Genomic DNA, 17,532 nt, shown 5'->3' with positions numbered 1-17,532 from the left:
TTAATTTTCATCTGGCTCTTCTGGACACTTGAGATGCTTAAGATCCCTCAAATCAGAGGTCTGGAAAGCAGGTTCTCTTTATTCTCTCTGTGTTTCATGGCATCAGAAATACACTCTTTAGTTAATGCCATTGGTATCACTTTAGAATAGTCAACCTGAAAAAGGATATTTGCTCTATGACTGTGACCTTGAATGCCAAGTTTCAGCAATGAGCAAATATTTACAACTAGTTATAAACTCCTAAAAATAGGGGTTCATAACAGAAATGCTGACAGACCTTAACTAAGCTGGTGTGAGCGGGCGCCACTATAATTAAATAAATCACCAAGGTCTGTTGACAATTAGAAAACTCATTTTGGTTTGCCACAGAGACAAACAAAAATTCTGTTCATTATAATTTTACTGGAATATGATGTCATAACATGTAAGCATACTGAAACAATCTGCTGCTTTTCTAGCCAAAATATTAATTGCATACTAAGGAGCCCTTGGGGCCTCTTCCTTTTTGGCCATCAAATCCACACACACAAAGACAAATAAAGTATTAGTGTATATGTTATGTGTTCATACTGCATTTCCTGCATTTCTCTGGATTCCTCAATGGCATAAATGTTTCTGATAAATATTGTTACATTATTCTTAGAAGGGGGGAAAAAAGTGCAAGTTGCGGTTCATGGAAACCAGGAAGTTTTGTTAGATTCAGCCTTCTTTTCACTGATTAAAAACTCCACGTTTTGTCTAAATTCTAAATTTCCAATAGTCAAGGCATTCACCTAAGCAAAAAAGAACAAATAAACCAAACTACTTCCCCACTACATCAGTGTTACAGGAGGCATTACCATATTCCCCTTTCATAACGCGAAGTGAAGAGGAACAGGGACCGTTCTGGCCAAGATGAAGGTCACTAAAATATGAGATACAACACAGTACAGGAAAGTCATTCTTCAGATGCCAGCTCCACACTGAAAGGGTCATTCTCTGCACTTTTTCCCTCTGGCTCCTTTTCTGTACCAACTCAATCACGCTGGCAGCCCCGCTGACGCTGCTGAAGCAGGAAAACGCTGAGAGCTTTGCGAGGGGAGGGATAGAGAGCCACAGACCGTGCAGGGGAGTAGGAAACAGCATTTGCTGTGAACAACTTTTTCTCTGTAACATTTGGAATTTCTCTAGGGGAGCGAGTTGCTTAGTGCAGCTGTTCCCTGGCCATGCCCTATTTTTCTAAGCAGTCCATTAGCCACGTGCATTTCTTACAGATGTGAGCTCTATGTTTTGAAGAAGGAAACATCCAGCATAGCCACTTTTGTCTTCATACAGTCCACCTTCTGGTTCTTTAAGCAGGTCCACAACAACATCTGGGAACAAAGAGGCTCTCTTTTCCAAGTGCTCCTTTTGAGAACTACAGTCCATTATCCCTCTGGCTGTCCTCTTCCAGACTACCTCCACATCCTCCAAAAGCATTCATAATGTAAAGTGAGCAAGAGAAGGCACTATGTATCACTTTTAGCCACAGACATCCCTTATTAGATGGAAAGGTAATTTTCTTGTGTTTCCATTCAGCTGATTTGTTTAGAACCTATTAATCTTTTCACCTTTCTAATGCTGATCTCCCATGAGACAAAAAAAGAAAAATCATGCAACTTGCCCTAGGTTACCCTTCATTTGAAAGAGGGGTTTAAGCTATAATCTAAATCTTTAAAACTTTAAAATTAATTAATTCTGAGTGACTCAATTTTTTCCCTCTATATACTATTTTCTATGATCAGTTTATGAAAGCAGTTTTTGCCTAGTTGTAGAAAAACCCTAAGCAACAGAATGTTTAATTGACTATGTAAGAATCATAAAGAATAACCATGTGATGGAAATGTATTAACAGAAAAGAGATTCAAAGCATGTTTGTTTTTTTTCAATAGTGAGAAAACGTAACAAAGATGCTTTCCATTTTAAGACACAGAAATCCTAAACTTTCTCTATTTCAAATATAAGTATGTTAATAAATCCTGCATTAAACAGTCAAGATCCATGAGTTGCAGGCAACTACATAAAGCAGTCTTCTTTATCTGTTAAGGCCTACTAGCAGACACATTACATTACTTGCTTCCAGTGCTTCTGCTGGGAGGATCACAGAATCACAGAACTGTAGGGGTTGGAAGGGACCTCGAGAGATCATCGGGTCCAACCCCCGTGCCAGAGCAGCTCCCTAGCTCATATTGCACAGACAGGCGTCCAGATGGGTCTTGAGTGTCTCCAGAAATATATCCAGGATGATCTATCAGAGTTGATACTTAGGAATCTCCTAACATTCAGCTTGGCTATACTTTAAACTTTTACATGTTGTTTTGTGTCAATGCTGTCCTTTAACTTGAATAGCTTATTTACTTTTTTGTGACGTTTACCCCCCAAGGTGAGCTTTCCCATGCCGGTGATGGCAGGTGGGAGTGGTTCTAGATGATCTTTAAAGTGTCTTCCAACACAAACTCTTTCGAGGTTCTCAGATTACCTCTCAGTCTTTGCTCTGTGAGGCAACCATTTAAGGTATTTCAGAAGTCTTCTGTATAAAAGGCTACCCATTACACTAATAATCTTCCACAGCCCTGTTCTTATAAGAGTCAAGAATGGTAACCAATATACCATATGAAACTGTGCTGTGTAACAGCAATATTTATACACCAGAAGTGTTTACCAGAAATATCTTGCTCAAAATGTTTTAAAAATCTCCTTTGCCACTCCTCTGGTTCAACTGCATCAGTTGTTCTTAGTTTACCTTGTAAATAATATCAGATAACACTCCTGTTCTGGGATTTACAACTGAATAACCCTCAGGTGACAACAGAGTACTACTAGTGCCTGTGGTCTTAATCTTACATTTTATACTTGAAAGTCTAGTGTCATCCCATTCTAATGTGTCAGTCCTCACGATCACCCAACTCCTCCCGTGTATCTCGATCTTCCTGTGTAGCGATGACACTTTCTACATCCCATGAACATTTTCCTATTTTTGTGCAAATACCTTTAACAAAAATAATTACAAAAATTGATTCTAAATCTGGAAAAACTCTCCTTAATAATCTTCCTCTGAGTTTGCCTTTTACTACTGCCAATTTTCTTCTCCTTTCCCACCTTACACTTCTCATACAAATCCCCATCTTATCCAGTTTAATGAAAACAGTAGCCTTATCTAATGCTAGAAAATGCTTAACTCAATCCCAGAAATACAGGATTTACTTTACTCTCTTTGCCTAAAAAATGAGTTAACACAAAACATGCAAGGTTAACACATTACAGACACAATCTAGCTACAGTATACAGTAATTTCATGTTGAGTTTTATCCTTTTTGACTTCCATGCCTTTATTCTTCCTTTTAAAGTTTGGGCTGAGCCTGTGAATATTTCATTAAGTTAATGATGATATCCTTTTTTTTTTTCCTTTTCTTCTCCTTTTTCTCCTTTCCCTGGGCTAGAGACTGTGCAGTTCCTTCAAGCAGCATGACTAACTTAATCAAAAAAATTGACTCATGCTTCCACAATCACAATATTGAAACATTCCTGAGTAAAAAACAAAAGGGAGGGGGATTCAGTTTGACATAACATTATCTAATGCCGAATCTTCCCAGAAGAATCTGTGATGACTACACGATAATATTGCCACATCAGTGTATCTCTGAATTCCAAGTTGCTCAATACAGACATTTGACTGAAATAAATATTTCAGTATTTACTCTCTGCACATACCACTACTTTGTTTACCATTCGCAGTAAATATGTACATGGACAAGTAAAAAACAGTTGCTCATCAAAACTAAATACAAGAAATCAACATCAAGCTACAGGCATTCTAAGTTAAATACTTTAGCAGTCACGGATAAAGCTAACAAGTAACACAGCACACATATATATGAGGCAGCTATACAGCACTAGTTATAGAGAGATGCTTCCATGCACAGAAAGTTCAGACCTCTGCTTCCACTTTTATTGAGCTCTCTCATTCAGTGTAACAGTCTAAAGCCTAAAATCTAGAAGTACTTTTCAAAGTGCCAGAAGGGTCCCAAAACCAGTCTGAAAATATTTTTTTTTAATAAAGAAAAAACAGTTCAAGAGATACAAAAGGCTAAAAAGAAAAAGGCTAAGAAGCATTAAAAGGAAAAAACCCAGAGGAAAAGGGGTCATGAGATGAACCTTCCAAAGTACTGTGTGCTGGGCACTAAGGTAGAAAAAACAAGTGAAAAACAATAATCAAAATCAAGATAGCACAGAAGAAAATGCAGGGTACCTCTGAAGAAGTATTTTTATCAATCCACCAAATAACTAAGTAATTAAAATAGTCAACAGAATTTCAACTTATTCTTGACTGCAAAAATAGCATCAATAATATAAGAACATGAGAAGAATACTGTCTCCAGAGTTTAAGGCATTGGAAAATTTCAAGTAGATAATCTGAAATGGAGATGGGCTGGAAAGGAGGAAAAGATAAATATGAGGAAAAAAGAGCATGTTCTTTTCCGTGACATAAAAACAAGTACAATAAGAATAAAAGGGAAAACATAATGAAGCTGTGATGTAGACTGTATACTTAGAGGTTAAAGCAGACATCCAGAAGACAAACATCTCAAACTCTTATCTACTTCAGCTCATAAAATTTCCCATGAACTGTATTACTCACTAATCTTTACAAGCATGCAGAGTGGTTACTGAGAATGCCGTCCAAATACCCATTATAGTAAAAGAACATAAACAACGTTGCATATCTGACTACAGTATCACTTTCTTTCTACATAAGAAACTTATGTTAAAAAAAAAAAGCATGGCACTTGCCAGCCTAGGGACTACGTACACAAATGAGAGAATAAAGTACTTCACTCATTTAATTCTATCATATATTTATACTGGTAATACTTTGCAATAAAAATGTTACTAAGAAAATCATCTCAGGCAGAGGACTTCATAGGAATTAATTAACCACAAAGGAAGAAGGCCCAAGAATGCTCACAGAGTGATTCTATCCAAATTAATTTAAATTGAAACAAGTAGTGTATACTGGGCTGCATTCTGTTCCCACTTGGAAGAATGTAAGCATATGGACATTCAATTGCATTATCCTGAGTAGAAAAATTAACCTATCATTTTAAACTTGGCAATCAGAGGTTTGAAATTAGAACAAACTGATAAACCACACGTAACTCTGACTTAACAAGCCTCCTCTCAGCAGCTGAGTGCAATCAACCAAGGATGCACACTCTCCTACCTCGCTAGCTATCCTCTGGAGCATACTATCATGGTCAGCTACAGATTCTCTCCAAAAATCTTCCCATTTGCGCCATCAGACTTGCAAAGAAATAAAATGTGAGCGAGAGATTGCTTGGGCAACTGGAAAAGGAGAGAATTTTCAATTGCCCTGCAACACTCCTACCAGCATCCTAGAAAAAACCTGGATGACCTTCCTAAGGAAGCTTTAGCTACACCCAGGAGGGGAAGGGAAGGGGTATCTTCATTAATCATAGTGAAGTTTGGAAGAGACAAAAAGGTAGGAAAACAAAGAGTGGTCAAGTCTTTCACTGCCTGGATTCTTTTCTACTTAAAAGCATAAAGAGCAGTATTTCCTAGGAAAGCTTATTCATGAATAGCAGACATAATACTCTTTAAATTTGCAAACTTTAATGTGCGTAAATCCATTTATACCCAAGACTAACACATAAATATAAATTCATTGCTAATAAAAATGTTAAGTGATGCAACAAGGTTGCAGCAGTAGTGGTCAGTAATGCATTTGCCTCAGTTGGCCTACTGAATAGAATTTAGTACCAAATTAACACAGAAAAAAGTCAGATCACAGAAAATTGATGTACTAACACACACGGTTGCAGACTTGCTAAAAGTTAAGAAACATAATAAGGGTTTATAAAATGGTGTGGAATTGTGTTCTAGAAAGCAGGGACTCAGAAAAGGCTTGGAAGATAGAGATACCAAGGGCTGTTGACCATATGTGTATCAAAAATAGTTATTATGGCCTTTAATTTAGTAAACAAGGTCACTATAGAGATTACTGTTACTGAATTGAACTAATGTTCCACCTCCTTAAGAATTCCCATTTCTGTTTCACTGACACCAATGTCAGACATGAATCTAAATCAGTAAGGTGATTAGACTCCACTTTATCCTCTTTTGTCATGGAAAAGAGCCTCGAAGGTAAGAGATTTGGAGTTTTTTTCCAGAGATGATTCCTTTTTTGATTTCAACAGTTGGGGGGTTCAGCCCCATTTCAGTGAAACAAATAATCCAAACAAATTGTTGTGCCAAAGTACCTGATGCTGTGAGTGCAGTTATGTTTTCTGTGACAATAACCACTTTAAACTGGCATTCCTCTTAAAAAAGATTCTAAAAAGACAAGTACATCTTCAGAATGTCCTGGGAATTAGCATTTCACCAGAGATGTTTCTTCACACCGCACAAGCAGCCACCAAAGTCACTGCTGTAAGCAAGACTTGAAGAGAAACTTCAACAGTGGCTGTTGGTGAGAAGTTCTGTGTTCAGACACCATAAATTCTATCACAAAAGAATCTTGAAAAACTTTCTTAAGAGAAATAAATACTTCCTTAGTCTGTGGCAGAACTTTAGGTTCAAAAGGGACAAAGACCTTGAAGTAGGAGAAAGTGCAATTCCAGTCAGATCTGAGTTACAATCTCTGAAAAATTAGCCACTACCCTTCTATCTGTTTGTTTCCATCAGGAAAATCCTAACAGCTGTTACAGCAGTTCACCTGTGTCTTTACCAAAAAAGCAAGTAAATCATGTATTTAAATCAATCTTCAGGTTCTGGACATAGAAGAAAGACCATTACAAGAAAGAAGACCAACTGGTTTTGGTTCCTTGAAGAACAGGACCTCACAGGTCTCTTGGCTGAAATACCCACAGTTCAGCAGAAATACAGGGAAAAGATAAGGGTGAATAAAAAGCTAATCATGGAAAAAAGGAACACACCCAAAATGTTCCTGCTCCTGGAAAAGTACTCTGAATCAGGGCTTATTTTTATACATATCAATGTAAGCCTTCTGTCTGTATCCTGAAAGTAAAGCTGCCTTGAAACAATCATGTTTAGAAAAAGGACTGAGAGACACCTATTGCCAAGCCAATAGACTTAAGAGATTCATGGGGTGCTGGGGCAGACTGCTGGCTCTGAAAATGTTTGAATCACAAGGTTTACAGGAACTCTCCCAAGTGGAAAAGCAATGTTGACAGATAGACACTGGGCAACCAAAGCTGCGGAGGATCTGTACTTCTTTATGCTTTTCAGCCTAACTGAGAAGAAGAAAAGTCACGGCTGAAACTTGGAGATGCAGATCTGGGGGCAGATGTACCTTCTTCAGAGCAGAGAAAGATCTGAGGAAGATGAAAACCCAAAGAAAGAAAAATCTACCAAAGCCTTGTCCCATAGATAAAAACTTCAGGAGAAATAGCCAAAATGTGATCCAAGGACCACTAAAGGAAATGGCAGTCCTCCTACCAGGCAGAGTAAGCACATAGTTTGAGGAGCTCACTGTATTCTGAAATAGAATAAAGAAAAATATTAATTGAAAGGACAAAGTATTGGGACTCAGTGCTCCTCTGCAGAGAGGGCCAAGAGGTCATTGACAAACCTACTTAATCTTGAGCAAAAGTTGTTTAGAAGAATGCAACGGTACATAATGTCACATCTTGTGTACCACATTTTAGCATGAAGAGTGATGATGCATCTAGCTAAAGCTAAAAAGATTTTCAGGATACCAGGTAAGTGCATTGAGACTTGGAGAACGAAGAGACACTCCACTGGGAACACTACCCACAAAGCTTGCTCTGTATTCTCTCAGCTTGATTTTTAGTCTACACAACATTATTTTAACAGCTGTCAATGTAATATTGTAAATACACTTAAGAGTATGTATTTTATTGATCCCTGCTAGGTTAAATGCACCCATTAACAGAGTGGATGGTAGCGATGGGATGCATTTGTCAGAGGGATTACATGCACAGCGCCAGAACACACGTCACCTAACACCATTTTGTGAGCGCTGCGAAACTTCACCCTAACAGGGTGAGGGGACTGCAGAAAAGCTGCTTTCAGGCAGAATTTAATGGAGTCTGTAGATTCCACAGAAGAATCTGGGTTTTCTGATCCCACATACACTTAAGCATTTTTATGATTTAAAACACCATAGAAATTAAACACTGGCTGTCAAACATTTTATTGCAGGAATAAATATCCTCTGTCACTGTAGGCATTTTTGTTGGATTTCTTTTTTAAGCCAACCATACTAATGGCTATTGTCTAAACTGATAGCTACTGGCAATGGCAAAGCTCATCACCTGCAAGCTCCCTTGCCACTGTTCTTTCGGGAAAACTATCTTAAGACAAACAGATGTTTTTGCTGTTTTAAACCAACAGGAAATGGACTGACTTTCTCCCTTTTCCTTTCCTAGAAACAAATACTAGCAAAGAAATATCCTAGCACAGCTGTACTCAACCCTTCCCTTACAACAGTTTGTCTGTGTGGGAGGCAGGCAATGAGTGGGAACACACAGGCCAGGGGAAGTGAAACATAGCATGCAGAAGATGAACACAAAGATTTCATTTAAAAGTCTGTGAGTGGATTATTACACCACAGCGCTGATAAACTAGCAGGGTAAAAACAGGGTGATGCACAACAGTTTGCTTTAAGATGTGATCCGAATCCTGTCTCAACTGGTAATGTACACAAAACTGAATCAGTTATCAGTTGTCAATCTCAATCCCCTCCAAGTGATGTCCACATCACCAGAAAGCACCATTAGTATGTACAGACTGCAGGCTTGGTGGCCGAGTTGCAGCCTTGTCTTTAAAGAAATGTCTTTATAGAAATGCCTGGGAAATTAAATAATGTGGTGAAACATGGAATTCTTGCTGTCTCTGTGAATAAACTAAACTCCTTTACTCATACTAGATTTCCATTAAAAAAAAAGGAAAGTATCACTGAAGTTATTGCACTGTAGCCTAAATCGTTATAGGAGAAGGAAGCTTGAAGAAAACGATGAGACAAAACACTGCAGCAAACCTGGTTTTAATTGTTTTATGCTGGAATTACGACATTTTAAAGTCATGAAAAGCTTTAGAGTAGAAAAAGGCAACTTTTGAAAGAGTGCTTCTGCTGCAAAATCCTTACACCAAAACGCAAATTCATGCTGCCACCTAATGGCATAAATCAGCAGTTTCCAGTGACCAATTCAATTGCTCATCTGAACAATCACTTTCATTACTCTTACGACTATCATTTCTTTCCCTGAATTTTAACTCTCTGAAATCCCTGTTTTTCAGAATGAAATCACAGTTTATCTAAGGAGATATAACCTATTCTAATCAATTTCTATTTCCATGTAGTTCTTAGTATGTCTTCAAAAAGTGGTTTTGTCCATTTATCCAAAAGGTTGGGAGGTGAGCAGGGAATGCAGAAAGGAGTTTTTCCTAAGTCAGCCCGTAAACATCTTTATCATTATACCTCTTGATCCATAAAATGCAAGTTTTAAGGACCAAATTTTACAACGCCAACTGAAAATGGAGGCAGAGCACCTCAGACTCCTGAGCTTTTTAGGGAAAGGACGTTGTACCCTACGGCTGAAGGCAACAACTGTAGCAAGGTAAAAATCCCAGTGCCACCCCATCCCACTCCTGGACTGAGGGGTTTATTCTCCTGTGATTAACTCTGTTTCATGCAACAAACTTCAGAATCGAGGGTCCACTTCACCTGGGGAGTTAAGGGCCCCAGTATCCACAGCCTAGTAGTTTTTTTGCAGCAAAATGCTTCCTTGTTAAATCAAAAGCATTTCAGTACCAGAATGCCTGTTTCTTGTTAGAACTGTTATTACCCAGATTTACATCCCTAGAGTTTGCTCTTCTGATACCCCTCTTCTTTCTGGGGAGAGATTCTTAACTTCTTCCAGTCCTTCCACTGCGATAGTCAGATGACTCCCACTATAACACCTATAGCGCTCATAATATTATTACAAATCAACATTCTTAGGATTATTTCTCAGAGTAGGATCCAGGTCTAGAGTCAGATGCCTAAATTTAGGTTATTTAGTTAACCTGTAGAAACTAAGTTGCTATAATGGTGAAGCTCTGGAGATATCCATACAAAACACAGACAGTTTATGGTGTGACAAACAGCATCCTCTACTAGTGAGTGACTCTCTGACTAGACCTTCCACTGGTTATAGTGTCAGACTAGGTTTCCGGTGCACAGGCAGAGACTATTTAGGTATCTAAGGTTGGAACTGAATCCCACCAGCGCTGTAAAGAACAGCACCAAGCAGCCTAAACCCCAGCACACAGTACCATCAGATGCAGTCCTGCACCTAAGATATCCACATGATGTGACACAGGACGGATCGATGAAAAGCACGTTTCCCATGAACAGCTGGAGTCCTGGTGGATTATACGAAATAGTATGATGATTGAATGCTGTTTTTAGGGCTTCCTTCAATTGCCTAAACATAGCTACACAGGGCCATTTGAAAGGCTCTAGGTTATCTTGCCGGGCCTTCAGCTGCCACTTTAGCAAAGGTCTCTTGCCAAACCCACTGGTCCCATGTGGACGTCTCAAAGACTCTATAATGTCTCAAGTGGCACTAGAGGCCTATGTTTAGGAAACTTAGTGTCCTCACATCTGCCACAATACATATGCTAGGGGAAAAAAAATCTGCTTTGTACACAGCTGTGCATTAAATCTTCCTGTGCTGCAGAAAGCCTCCATAGCTGGAATCCAGCAGCAGATAATAGGCTAATCGCATGCCTGGAGTCACGAGCAGTCTCCAAAGAGTAATCTGAACTTTACCTTTTCCAGGCTACTGGCTGATCTAACCAACAGTAGATGAAAGTCTTTCAGGTCCAACAACCCTCGATATTATGCACTGGACTATTTGTACCTCAAATGGATGAGGCTCTCCATGCAGAGAGAGATCTAGAAAGTAAACAGGGTGTTCAGGCAGCACAAAAGGACTTCCGAATGCCAGAAGACTTTCAGACTTTGTTCCTTTCCTGTAAATTAAGCAACTGGGTTGTATAATTGTAGGTGTACTTCTGGATAGTCCCAACAGATTTTATCTTGTCTCCTGCAGTACAACCTACTTCAAAATTTGGCTTTTACACATTTTCTCCTGGCTAGATTTTCCTTTTTTCCATAAAACTACATAACCATTGTGGAACAAATGAAGCTAGCTGAGGATTTAGACTGCACTCAGCATCAGATAACACTAGCCTCAAATCTGTTCCCTTTGATGCACATATTTGATCTTCAACTCAGCATTCACACAAGGAACAAACTTCTCATTTTATTCCATTCCTTTACTGTACAACCTTTTATTCATCTGATCTGACAATTTTATCAATTTATCCAATAATTACATGGTCTATTTTCTTTTTGATCACTAGATGAGAGAACACATTAGCCCACCATGAAGCTATCAGTAGCAGAATTAGTTGGCCAAAGACTCAAACTTCCTTTTATTATACCTCATTTTTTAAAGAGCTGATTCAGTATTTAGGGCAGTAGTCCACAGGGCTGAGAAACATAATTTCCAGAGCAACTAAGTCTATGCAAACAGTCTTGTGCAGCATCTCAGTGCCCAGTAGGCAAGCTCCTGACCCACTAGGTAGGAACTGCATGCCCACATAGAGCAATGCCTTGTGCTTTATGGCCAGGCAGCTCAGCTGGCTCCAGAAAACATAAGGATATGCTGCTTCTTTATTTCTCCAAGTTTGGTCTTGCAAACAATCTATATTCAGGAAGAAGCAAGCATAAACAAAATTAACATGAAGGCTCAGTCCAGCAGAAACTATTGAACAGCAATGCACAGAAGCTAGAGTTTATCCCAAGAACACTACTGCGTTGCGTGCAATACTTAAAGAACTATGACACCACCCAAATTCCTCAAAACCAAACAAGAAACTGCTTTAATTATTTTACTTCCATTCTTTAGCTTGTCGTTGTTTTGTATTTTCTTTGTTCCTATACTTCACAAGTGGTTTTAATTTTGAAGGCTTTTTTTTAATCAAGGTTTTTCAAGCTCTCCAGATTGTGGCAAGACATATTTTAAGGCATTTTATGTAATAAGCAAATAACTTCTGAATTCTCTCAAAAAACAAAGGTTGAGTTTTGTGATTCCTTTGACAATACTTTCCATTCTAAAACATCAAAGGCTGCTTTTCAGATTCTAGTGGTTTTATTTCTTGGCTGAAAACACCACTTGGTTTGGGTAAGTCAGGAAGATATCATTTCTGATTTGTCATTTACAGACATCCTATAATTGAAAATACTGCAGGACAATTAAACTTCAGGAATGACTCTCCTCAATCCTAATTGAAAAAAAATGTCATAAACCAAACCAGCATTCAATAGCTATAAGGCAAGGTGGACGACGCTGTAGTCAGAACTTTATATCTTATTTTATCCTTTAATGGCTCTAATTTGAATAGCCATGATTTTAATTATTTGTAACATGGCTTAAGCCAACTGCATACTCAGGGATGAGAGGGAGTACATATTCTAGCATTAGACAGGAGTAGTAAGCACATGTTTCATCCTCAACTCTGCCAATATTTCTCAAACCTAACTTGCCATTTCAAGGCTTGGCCTCCTCTGAGTAGCGTGCCAGTTCCACTGAATCGTGCCAAACAGTGTGCTGAAAAAACACACAACCTACATCAGCAAACAGGCCCTGAAAGCATCAGCACTTCCTTCCCCAGAGGCAGCTCGTAAAGCTCTTAGATAAAAGAAGCCATACAAAATGCAGTGCTCAAGTGTTGTAGCTTTTCCATAATGTATATTTGTTTGAGCAGGAAGTCACATGACTGTTGCAAAATTGCTTAAAACACCAACATGTGAGGCTTTAAAAAACCAGGATGCAACTGGTAAATTTTGAGTGCCAGAATATGGGGTGTTTTTTGTCTTTATTATAATCTCTGTCAGTAATACAGAAAGCTTTGTTAAATAAAAAGTTGTCTAACATGGCTGGATAACTTCTCTCTGTTCTGCCTCGTTACCAGAGGCCATCAAGCTTCCTAGTACCAAACCTGCACAGATTTTACTTGAATAAAGAAAATCCAGAGAGAACTCCCAAGCTGCTTCAGCAGAATGAGATTAAAAATGTTGAAGCTGTTATCTATACTGTGACAGGAACTCCAGCATACAGAAACACAACCGACCAGAGACCTAAGCTGATAACTTCATATGACTCAACTCAGCATCACACAGACTTCATCAGCTCGGGTCGAGATGCAGTGTGACAGCAGTGGCCCGGTGCTGACAACCCAGCACGTGTTGCATTTGCTAGCTCTAGTTTGAATGAAAAGCCAGGTTAATATGCCCACACCTCACCCACTCCCAAAATGGACTGTGTCTTACCTACTTAATTATCCCCTAAGAGAAGAGCAGGCTTGCTCCAGCACAGGAAGAGACTTAACCTGGTTTTACAAGCTGCCTTATATGCCTTACCCTCTGCTGTCTTTTTTGGTATACCCATTTTTTTGTATACCAGATGTATACTAGAGTTTTGCTTTTCCAATCTGTAGAGCCTGCTTTCCACCTGCAGCTCTTTAACTCCTCTCCTAAGCCACCTGGCCATGTGTTTTCCTGAGTTTCTATGGATTTATTTTCCCCTTGCTGTTCTCCCCAAGCTGTTATTCTCAAGGCCCTTCACCTGCAAATATCAATGTCAGCAGTGTTGTACCTACATCATGCCCTTCTCCTCTTTCCTTTTCCTATAACCTGGCAGTAACTTTCAGTATACAATATGGAGCCCAATAACATGCAGGCAAAGCTTAGTAAGCAGCCAGTATTCAAGGCCTGTGCTGATGCAACACTACCAGCATCACAAGCAGGAACAAGCAACAAAGAGCTTGAGCAGGTCCTCATGCAAATCACAGAATTACTATGGTCAACTGTTATGGAGAACACTTGCTGTATTGGAAAGGACACCCAGAGGAGGATGCTCTTCTTGCAGAGCCCAACCTTCCAAGCTGGCCACTGCAGAAACTTTCTCCTTTCTCTATTTTCCCCCTCTCCCTTGCCTACTTTCCTTTTTTCCATGAAAGTAAATTCCATCTTCAGTATCAGTTTATGCTATCAGCTACAGATCTTGCAACCACATCTTTTGCACCCTGCATGTAAACCCGGTTCAACATCTTCTGTGCATCAGACTGCCCACACAAATACACCCTACTGCATGAGAATGTAGTTAGTTCTTTGCATGTTTAAATCGGGCTGAGCTGCCCTTAACTCCCAAACACACATTCCTGCCCTCTCTCCAGTGAGGGCACAAACTCCTGTGTGACTAGGTGAGGAGGTGTTTAAGGACAGTTTTAAGTCTAGCAGTAACTTCTCCTTTCCTCTCCCCTTGGAAATGGACTCAATTCCAAACTGCTCAACTCCCAGCGCTGGAGCCAGGAAACTCCAGGGACACAAAGGCTGAGAACAAAGAAAGGAGGAGGAATCACTGCCACCTCAACATAAATCATCTTATCCTGACAGGGAAGCTAGCCCTCAACTTTGCATACAAATAGCAGCTCTTAGGCCACATTTCCATGAGTTACTGAAAAGGATCTTTTGTGCCACTTGAAACACCAGACTTAACTGGTCTAAAGATATGCCCTGGGATGAACTTAATACTTCTTTTTTTTTTCTTGAGTCACTCATCTTGCCAGAATCCAAGCTCCCTAGCACAGTCTCCTAACCTTAATCTGTATCCTCAACTATGTGAAGAGCACATTTTTAAAAAAAGAGATCCTGGGCATCAAGTGGCTTGCAAGCTGCACAAACCCCTCAGCTGCAGGACAGGCTCTCTGCAAGAGAGGGGCTGGCAGGCAGCTCTCTCTCTGTGGCTTTGCCTTTATCTAACACAGCAAGAAGCTCTCCTGTGAAGACTGTCTCTGGTCTGATTGTACCAATGACAGAGTTGTTCCCTTGTATGAAAATCCTGTAAGAGTGTGAGTGGCTGAGATGGGCAGGATCTCTGCTGTACCGAGATCTGCACGTCATGCTGCTCATGGGTCAGAGTTCTGTTCAGCGCTACACTGCCCATGGCTCCCAGCATCTGAAGGGGTGGAAAATGATCTATGCTATTCTCTTCTTACACTGTCAGCTCTAACAAACAGCATACCTTATGGAGTCTAAATGCCTTTCTTACTGGGATCATAATGGATCAGCACCTCTCAGTGCAAAACAAGATGATGAACAGTTATTTCCAAGGCAGGAGTAGTCCCAAACCAGTACTACCTGGCATCATTCTTCTCTTTCCTCTTTACCCTGCTATTTGTGTGTGAGCTGGTCTATGCACAGGGGTATGTGTTTATGCAGACACACAGATCATAGAATCAAAGAATGGCATGTGTTGGAAGGGATCCCAAGAATCCCAGAGTTCCAACTCCCTGCCAGAGGCAGGGACACCAACCTCCAGGCCTGGATCTACACAAGGTTGCCCAGGGGACTCATCCAACCTGGCCTTGAACACCTACAGGGATGGGGCATCCACCACCTCTCTGGGCAGCCTGTTCCAGCACCTCACCACTCTCTCTGTAAAAAACTTCCCCCTCGTATCTAATTTAAACCTTTCTTTCTTTAGCTTTAATCCATTAGCGCTTGTCTTGCCATTGTCTACCCTTTTAAAAAGTTGATTCCCCTACTGTTTATATGTTCCCTTCAGGTACTGGAAGGCTGCAATGAGGTCCCCCCACAGCCTTCTCTTCTCTAGGATGAACAAGCCCAGCTCCCTCAGCCTCTCTTCGTAGGGGAGGTACTCCAACCCTCTGATGATCTTCGTGGCCCTCCTCTGAACCCTCTCCAACAGTTCTACATCTTTCTTGTACTGTGGGCCCCAGATCTACCTATTCACTACTTAGTTTTAGTTATTCATCAATTTACTAGCCGGAGAATTACTAGGGTGGCCAACTGCACTCAAGTAAGAACAGTGAAGCAGGCAAACAGATCCTGACCTCCTGTCCCACCCTGTTTGTTCTGCAGTCACTGAAATCAAATGCCCTCAGCTACCTAATGCGCCCAGAGGAATAAAGCTCATGTACCATTTTACCCAAACATGGGAACACAGTTCCGAAGAAAGACAATTCACAAAGAAGCAAACCTAAAGACTGCACTTAGAAATACCACTCGTTTTCTATAAAAAGAAATTAATTCATAAAAGTTAGCAACTGACAAGCATTCCAGGTTCTGCTTCCACAAATGTGTTTCAACAACTAAGTTCAGCGCCCAGAGTTCCCCATTTTATGTTTTTTTTACTAGCTTACATTTTTTCCAGCCTAGCCTTTTTATCTGTTACTCAAACTAACCTCATTGTGATGGCTACTCAAATAAATGTAGGATTTCTAAATATTAAAAAAGAAAACTAATTTCAGGCACCATAGTTGGTTTTTAAAATCATTACATATGTAAGCAGAGACTCGGGTCAGCAGTGACCAGAAATATAACACAAGTAATAAAATCACCAGGCACTGCTCTGTCACGAATGAGTTTTCTTCTGGGCTACTTTAGGCTTTTACTGTTCTAGGTATTGCTGCCATTGAAAAAAAAAATCAAGAGTTAAATGTTAAACCCTTAGAGTTATCATGTTTTAAAAATCTGGGGGAAAGTTAAAAAAAAGATTAAGTCAATTCAGGTATTTAATTCCTTAGACAATTCTGAAATGTTGCATGTGCCTTTCAAACTCCTTAATCTTAAAACATTTTGCACCAAAAATACTCTTCAGAGCTCATAATGTCATTCTTCCTGAAAATTATGAGATGTGTAAAAATTGATAGGAAATCCATTATGCCAACCTTTAAAAGAAAGTCAACATTTTTTACCAAGTAAACATGCTATTAGGAATTCCTGGCCTATTTTGTTTTTGTCTTATTTTAGAGTTTATACTTGGTATCTCCAGAAGACCTGATCTATTAAGAGTTCCTCTGCAGAAAAATAAGGAAAAATGGAAAGAAAACCTGTCTCTGAGAAAGAAGTTCTTGGGACTGCAAAATAATATATATTATTACTTCCATTACTGTTGCATTAGATACAAATTACATTCAGGATAAGCTGGAGCGGTTTCTCCTATGTGTAATCCACTTGTATGAATACCAAAGGTGAAGATGTTTCAAAAATTTAGAGCATATCAAAGAAAGAAATATTTGGATGATCAACTAAGTAAACAACTCCACCTACTTAATTTTTTTTTCACTCTTCAAGGATGTGACAATTTAAAAATAAAATTGTGAATGCCGCCCTCTCGACATCTACTCCAACTTACTACAGTACGTTAATTCTCTGCCTCCTCACTGCCATGGCCACAGGCTGTAACTCCAGTATGCACATTAAAAAAGTAGAAACAGTTGATTTACGTGTCTTTATTCCTTGTGACATGTATAGGGCATCTGTCTTCTTTCAGAAGGAAATTGTGCATGTTTCTAAATACGGCTGCAAAGACTCTCCTTAGTAAAAATTCTTAGGTTTATTCTACTCTGAAGTAACCTAGGAAGTTCATAAATATT

At 39.5% G+C, this 17,532-nt stretch overlaps 1 protein-coding gene across 1 annotated transcript in view; it reads right to left on the bottom strand.

Moving 5' to 3' along the window:
* Window positions 1-17,532, bottom strand: part of STAU2 (staufen double-stranded RNA binding protein 2) — a 172,904-nt gene that overhangs the window by 125,543 nt on the left and 29,829 nt on the right. The gene's annotated exons all lie outside the window — the stretch shown is intronic.

Source organism: Gallinula chloropus, assembly GCF_964237585.1.
Source record: "Gallinula chloropus genome assembly, chromosome: 2".
Lineage (NCBI taxonomy): Eukaryota > Metazoa > Chordata > Aves > Gruiformes > Rallidae > Gallinula > Gallinula chloropus.
This window is presented reverse-complemented; position numbering and strand designations above follow the sequence as displayed.